Source organism: Aethalodelphis obliquidens, unplaced genomic scaffold, assembly GCF_003676395.1.
Source record: "Aethalodelphis obliquidens isolate GAN/ISIS:26980383/991018 unplaced genomic scaffold, ASM367639v1 scaffold264, whole genome shotgun sequence".
Taxonomy (NCBI): domain Eukaryota; kingdom Metazoa; phylum Chordata; class Mammalia; order Artiodactyla; family Delphinidae; genus Aethalodelphis; species Aethalodelphis obliquidens.
Window position 1 is genome coordinate 16,594 of NW_020838178.1, and position 8,015 is coordinate 24,608.

The following is an 8,015-nucleotide window of genomic DNA, read 5'->3' on the forward strand; positions in this document are numbered from 1 at the left end:
TCCTCAGGGCCCAAGGGGCATACAGAAAATGCACCTCAAAGCAGTGGGAGATGAGAGCGTCAGGAGGAAACGGAATGCCCAGCAATCTGTGGCGAACACTGCTGAAGAAAGAAGGCTCAGGAGGCCATCCCCAAGAAAGCTGAAACAGCTTCTCATGGTGCAGAGGCCCAGGAAGCTGGTGGGAAAGGCGTCCAATGCAGAGTCTTCATTCATAAAGGAACCCAAGGCAGCAGGCTCCTCTTCCCTGAAACAGTACTTCAAGGGCAGGCCTTCTGCCTCCATCCCTCCAAAATCCCCATCTGAGGTTAAAAGCAAATCAAAGACTTATCCCACACTATTTTTGTTTAAGAAGCTGTAAAGGCTAGAGTTAGAAATATTGAGGCTCCTGAACTAATCTCACCTTCTGGTGAAAAATACATCTTGCATAAAACTCAGTCTCATCGGGTCCACGGAAAACCCAAAGTCAAAAGGAGTCGAAAGTTCAGAAAGAAAAGTTCACTCAATAGAATGATGCTTGCAAGCTCTCCGTTCTCTGTAGCGAGGAGTCTAAAATATCCCCTCCACGAGAGGCTGTTTCACCTTCAAGAGAAGTGACTTCTCAGGAAAATCCTTTTCCAGCATTATTTTCTTTTACAGACACTTCTGCAGAAAACACTAGTTCAGAAAACAATACTGCACAAAATGTTTCTGTTGAAATTATTTCTAGAGGAAACTCTACTCTACCAGGAGGAAACGGCCCTGGAAACACTACCCATAGGACCATCTCCACTGCACCTTCTACTGTTGCTGCAGATAACAGTATGCCAACTGTTCAACACACCAACAAAACACAGTGGGAGTACCACAACACGGGCACTGAATTATCCCCAAGCCCACAGGCTTCACTTTCTCAGGGCTCACATCCCCAGGTGATGAAGTTGAAACTCAGCTAAACCAGCAGCTACAGTCCCTCATCCCCAATAATGACATGCAAAGGCTCATTTCTCATGTTATCCAGACTTTGAAAATGGACTGCTCAGAGACCCACGTGCAGCTGGCCTGTGCCAACCTCATCTCTAAAACAGGCCTCCTGATGAAACGTCTCAGCAAGCAGCAAGAAGTAAATGTTTTGAAAGCGGAATGGCATACGGACCAGTGGAAAACTGACAACTATATCAGTGAGAGCACAGAAGCCCAGAGTGAGCAGAAAGAGCAGGAGTCAAGTGAGGTGAGGATAACCCCTGACACATGGGAGCTGGACTTTTACTCAGTTTAGGATATGCCATTAACATGCCCAAGCAGGAATACCATGGGCTCCTAGTCTGTATCTTTTCTTCAGCCATGAAACTGCCTATGACAGTGATCTCCCACTTTGCTCGTTTATAGAGGGTGCCACTATTCCTAGGTTAGACGAGAAAAGGCATAACACAAGATAAATAATGTGTAGATAAATAAATTGTAGAAGAAAATGCTAATGATAAGATTAATAACACTAAGTTTGGTTTGTTCTTATAGAAGCTACTCGCCTGAAAGGATTGGGTTTTATAGTATTTTAAGAATAGTTAACTATCATTTAGAATAGGATTAAAAATAGTTAGCTTTCATCCCTTCCATGTCCTTGTATTTAAAAAATCGTTACTTATTTTTTTTAGCTCACAGAAGAAGTTCCAGGATATGGCTATAACAACAAACTCATCTTGGCAATATCTGTAACTGTAGTAGTGACGATTTTGGTTACAATTCTGTGTCTCATTGAGGTAAGGACAATAATTAATTCAGATTCAGAACCCACAAACTGATAATCAAAGCCACCTTTCCTCCTCCTACTACTTGATTCTTCTCTTTAATCAGGAGGACTGAATACACTTTGTTCTTTTACTGAAAAGTATATTCCCAGGATTTTTGTTTGTTTGTGTTTTTGTTTGTTTTTTCCTTGCGTTGGGTCTTCACGGCGGTGTGCGGGCTTCTCATTGTGGTGGCTACTCTTGTTGTGGAGTACGGGCTCTAGGCACGCGGGCTCAGGAATTGTGGCTCATGGACTTAGTTTCTATGCAGCATGTGGGACCTTCCCAGACCAGGGATCAAACCCGCGGCCCCTTCACTGGCAGGCGAATTCTTAACCACTGTGCCACCAGGGAAGTCCCCGTAGGATTTTTAAAGGAACTCCACTCCCAGGAGATCTCTTTGGAATTGGATCCATGGTGACAAGCCATTGGACTATTTTGACAAGTGAAGTTTATAAGAAGGCCAGAGTTGACATGATAGTAAAATTTCTTCAACACAAAAAAATATGCTGATTTCATGTACTCACCAGTCACTCTCATTCTACTGTTGATTTCTTTACTTGTTGGCTGAAATGATGAGAGATATAGGATCTCCATACTCATGGAGCGATCAGTCACCCTGGGAGGGCTAAAAGGATGTGCCTAAAAGATGAAAGTGTGATCTCTTCAATTCCTTAGGTTTACTTAGCAGCTTTCTTCTCCGGTGTATTAGGAATTGTGTAGATAGCTTCCATTAAAACACTGCAAGTAAAATCCTGCAGCAGGCTACCCTAAAGTATGTCATATTTATAGTAACCTATTCCTGGAGCTAGCCTGTTTACCTTTTGTTCAGTTACATAATGGTTTATTACTTTTCCCAACAGGCAGTTGCTGACATTAAAAGAGTGACTTTAATAAGCTGACAATCTTGATTCTACCCTACCAATCCAACCTACTTTATTTACCTTTTCTCTTGTAATGGCAGCCCCCCATTCCAGCCAAAGCAGCTCCTCACTGTACGCTAGTTACACCAAACCCATTCCTACTTTTGTCTGTGCCTTTGACCATCTAAAATTCCTTTATTTTGCTTTGCCTGTGGAAGTCCTATGAATCTCTCAAAAGCCAATTTACGTTCAGATATCTTTCTTCATAAAGCGTTCCCTGAATACTCCAGCCCTCCTGATCCTTGTCCTGTGAGGTTTGTCACCATTTGTTAGGGGCCATAGCAAAGCAGTCCCCTCCCCTCAGAACTGACAACAGTGGTAAGCAGTTTTTAAAAGGCAGCCCCCAAGAGAGAAACACCAATGTTAGCACATCACGGAGCTGAGCAGAGATGTGTAAGGACCAATGGCTTCCTGGCCTATCAGACTTGAATAAAACCTGACATGATGTACTAACTTCTCAAGAGAAATGTGTCTATCTGCAGGAGGGTTGGTCAGTAGTGAAAGCATAGAAAAGGTGAGGAGAGACCAACATGGGCAGTGCCCATCCTCACATTGCCCGAGAGTAGAGATGGCACCTTAGGCAGCATAACTGAAGAGTCAGGCCCACTAGCCAGGCTGTGCCTGTTGAGGAGATGGGCCGATCCAGCTACCTCAGGCCTTCCCATTAAATTCTCGATTCAGCTGATTCCTTTTCTAATTCTGTTCTCACCAAGTAGCCTTCGATTTTGTGACTGTGCTTGAGTGTGCCACTGAGGCCTGTATCTACAAAAGGTAATTCACTGATTGTGCAGACACGGATGCCTGTGTGTAGAACAGATGTATTTCTCATTGTCCAGTAATAATTTGGCATTCTGATTTTTGAGCAATCCTGTGATATTGATAAAGTGAGACCACCACAACAGGAAGACATGAGTTCTCTCTTGGTGAGGAAGAGTATGATTTCTGAGCCTCGGAGGCTGGGGACTAGCATGGGGTCAGCTTGCTAGTCATTGGCCATTGCCCAGACTGTACCCTCTACATCTCCAGGTGGCATATGGGCTTTTGCTTTTTTACAGTTTCTGTAAAGTCCCCTTTTTATTGTTTTTAACTTCTATGTAGTTTAACCTTGCATTTGTTTTCTTTTGTTCTGATTTCGCCTGCGAGATCTTAGTTCCCCAAGTAGGGATTAAACCTGTAGCCTCCGCAGTGAAACCGAGGCGTCCTAACCATTATTTCCTCTCCCCGCTTATATGATAAGCTTTTTGAGGACAGGGGCCATGCAGTGCTCTTCTTATGGTAGCCAATAATGGTGTTCAACGGAAGAGAGATGAGGCGTTATGTCAATTCCACAGTGAAGAATAATGCAGCCGAATATTTATCTGAAGTAGCATAGAGTCAAGCAATAGACCCATGTTTTCTTAAGACTTTTGAAATGTCATGTTTTAGTATTCGAATCAGTGGGAAAAAATGAATTAATGGTGATAGAATAGCTGCCTAACTATTTGGGGGGTAAATAATAGCAGATCCCCATTTTTCATCTTAAATAAACATATTTCCATAAATGTGAAGAAAGACCACATAAAGGTATTAGAAGAAAATAAAAGCAATATTTTTATAATCTTATGGTGGGAAAGAGCCTTCAGAGCCTGATGCCACAAGCAGAGCCTTTGATATATTCCACCATCTTGTCTGTGACACCAGCTTAGCACTGATTCATGCCAAGCATAAGAGGAAGAGTTTTCCATATATTGTCTGATTTTATGCCCACAGTCCTGTAAGGATGATATTACTATCCCTCTGTCATAGATGAAGGAGATCAATGTAAGGCCCCGGTGGCCAAACCAAAAGCAGAAGCTAGTTTCACCCGACTGCAAAGCTTGTGCTCCCTACTCCACTCTTTTGTCTTGTCTCCTCAGAGACAAAAAAACTGGAAAGATTCGAAACACTGAAATTCAATGAAAGCCAGTATTTCTTTACTATAAGGAGTCTGTTGTTTGTTTGGTTGGTTGTTTGGGCGTGGGGGGTTTGGCCATGCTGTGCAGCTTGCGGGATCTTAGTTCCCTGACCAGGGATTGAACCTCGGGCCACAGCAGTGAAAGAGCCAAGGCCTAACCACTGGACCACCAGGGAACTCCCAAGAGTTTCATAAGTCAACAAGAAGAAGACAAATAGTCCAGGGAAAAAGGGGGCAAGTGCTGTGAAGAGTAGGATGTGTGTTGACAGTCAGCCACCATATCTGCCCGACCTCTCCTCATGGCTCATGTGCGGTGGGTTTTGTTAGCCAGGCCTTTGTCACCTCATGACGTAATAATAATCCATAATATTTTCTTCAGGTAATTTAATAATCTGTCTAGAATTTGTTGTATTTGTTTTTTTCGTGTGGTTGAGGTAGGGGATCTAACATTTTCCCCCTATATGAAGATCTAATTGTTTTCAAACCATTCACTGAATGGTTTAGTCTTTCTTCCCTGGTCTAATATTCTATCTTTATCTGGACTCTATTCTGTGATCCAGTTATCTTGTCCTGTACCAGTACCAATATCACAGTGCTTAATTCCAGTTGCTCTATAACATATGTTATATCTGGTAGGGCAAGGTCCTACTCTTTGACCTTCTTTTTCATACATTTCATAACTATTCTTACATATATTCTCTACCAAATGTCTGCTGGCCAGGTTTCATTTAAAAATTATTTTGGCTATAAATGGATTGCATTGAATTTGGAGGTTAATGTGAGGAGAATTGATGTCTTTTCAACCTTCTAGGAGGATGGTATCTCATGCCATGTAAGTACATCTTCTTAATGTCGTTCAGAAAAGTTTTAATATTTTCATCTCATAGGTTTTACAAATTTTTGGTTAAGTTTATTCCTAGGTACTTTATGCATTTCTATTGATATAGTAAATGGGATGTTTCTTCTGTTTCTTCGTTAGTTATTTGTGTTATATGGGAAAGCTATCGAGGCTTATATGTGGATCTCTTGATTTTGTATGGAGCCATCTTACTCATGTTGCTTCCAATAGAATTTCGGTTGATTCTTTTGGTCTTTTTAGGTCCGTCATTTCATGTGCAAATATTTTTGTCTCTTCCTTTCCAATACTTCCTTTTTCTTATCGTACTGATTAAGACCTCCTCCACAATGATCAATAGTAGCAGTAATCATGGGCATCCTACTCTTGGTCTTGACTTTAAAACAATGCTTAGGTTTCTGCTAGATACTTTTCTTTTCTTTTCCTACTTCTAAGAGATTTACTAGGAATTATCTGTTGAACGTTATCTAAAACAGTCAATAAAATATATCGCCTGCTGCATGCAAGTCCCTATGTTAGGTACTGTGGAAGAGTCAAAGGATTATTAAACAGGGTAGATTTCCTTTCCTTAAAAACGTTATCATCTCACTGGGTAGATAAGATTTAAAGTAAAAAGGAGTGAATAAGGATTTGGAAATACTTGTAATGGCTAATCATGATCACGTTTTCTTTCAAAACGGATTTATTCTCATAGAATTGCGAAAGAGGAAGTGAAAAAGAGAAGCAGAAGGTAAATATTGGTTTTGAAAGCAGAATTTTACAACTAGAGGAGAACTTAGAACTCATCTATTTCAATTTCCTGACCAAAGGCAGGAAGAATGTTTAATTATCCTAATGGTTTACCCTAATTTATTTATTAGCAGAATTAGCTCCCCAGCCCAAGCTGACTTAGAACAGGACTGGCACTGATTCATCTGCTTTCACTAGTCCTTTAAGGAAAAAGGGTAGACGGGGAGAGGTTTTGGTTGTACCTGTTCCTGCTGGCCTGATGCCTGGTTCCTAGGCATTAGGCCAGGCCAGAGGCCTTCTAGGAGGCTCTGGGGTAGGGAAGGCCACATGGTTGGGGATGTAGGGGCTGGCCTCACTCAAAGCTGACAAAAGGTAGAACACATGAGTCCCTTTTGTAATTTGGCAAGGAAACTTCGCTTCTCATCCTACTGTTTTTTATGCCCCTACTCTATTCCCTTTATCCAAACTTCGTAGAATTTTAACGGGGAGAAACGTTAGACAGCAGTTTGTCTCTTCCTTTAATAATAAGGAAATGGAGAAGGAGAAAGGGAAAATATATTGCCCTATGGTCATACAGCTAGTGATTATCAAAAAGAAGAGGGTCCCTTTCCACTGAGGACTTCTCTACTGATCGCACTGTGCTCGGGCTGTGAGCTACGTTTTATGTCACGATTCAGTATACACATACTATATGGATATAAGTAGTTTCTGAAACAACCTTATTTTGCACTCTGATTTTTTTCTCTTCTATTTGGATTCACAAAGAGTATTTCCCTGCTGGTCATGGCCTTTAAACTGATTCCAGAATTCACTGACACCACAGTGACAGCCTGCAGTATGAAAGTCGGAGAGGTATATATAACTTTGCTCGTTGGTTTCAGGTGTTTACTTGGTGTGATTCAACTTATAGGATAGAGCAGCCAGGAAAATAAAAGCACCTTCTGCCCACACCCAAACCCCAGCAAATGCTGCATGTGTGACTAAGTCCGAAACGGACTGGTGTGAAGCGCATCTAGAGAGTAACGTGTTTCTGCCCTGCACCGTTGTGCAGTGTTTTCTCTGCACGATGTCACTTGGCCAAGGACCAAGAAAGGTGAGTGGGGCTGAAAATCCTGCCTATACTCCATGCTAAGCTACATATAAAGGTCTCCCCAAAGACACTAGGGGGCCATTTTGGACAGACACAGAGAACTTCTGGAAGGCCACCATGCATGCAATGATTTTCAAGATTCCGGATCTGTGGTGATTTTGCTCATTGTGATTATGGACTGAGGTACCCATTTAGTCCTAATAAGACCAGAGATAACACATTGTGAGACAGATGAAAAATGACATGTAACGCTAACTGTGTTTTCTTCCAAGGGGCTTTTTTCGATTTCTGCTGCGTAAGAGAAGCTCAGGGCAAAGTGAGAGTCAGGTAAATTTGAGGAGGAGAAAGTACTGTGGCCAGAGAAAGCAGGGGAGATGCAGAATTAATATTTCCCTTTCTGTTCCTAGGAGAACCCTTTCGGGAGAAGGCGGCCACTTTGACATAGGGATACATATAGGCCTCTCAATGCCACACGCAAGGAAAGTATGGAACAAAAGCTACACAACAGGGAGTCTTCTGATGAGGATGAGATATTTCTCCATCCCAGTAGAAGGCCCAAACTCGTAATCCTGAGCTCACTGAGGAGGCTGAATCTTTTCCCCAGGAGGGCCCTGCTCAGCATCCGCAGACCCCTGAGGAGGTTGAATCTTTTTCACCCCAGGCAGAGGCCCAGACTCAGCATCCAGAGCCCACTGAAGAGGTAGAACCACCTCCACTTCAG

At 42.3% G+C, this 8,015-nt stretch overlaps 1 long non-coding RNA gene across 1 annotated transcript; it reads left to right on the forward strand.

Moving 5' to 3' along the window:
• Positions 1-1,640: 1,640 nt before the first annotated feature.
• Positions 1,641-7,741, forward strand: LOC113616621 (uncharacterized). The gene is made up of 3 exons (XR_003431359.1): positions 1,641-1,736; positions 7,567-7,621; positions 7,702-7,741. It is a non-coding gene; the product is annotated as an uncharacterized LOC113616621 (long non-coding RNA).
• Positions 7,742-8,015: the final 274 nt, after the last annotated feature.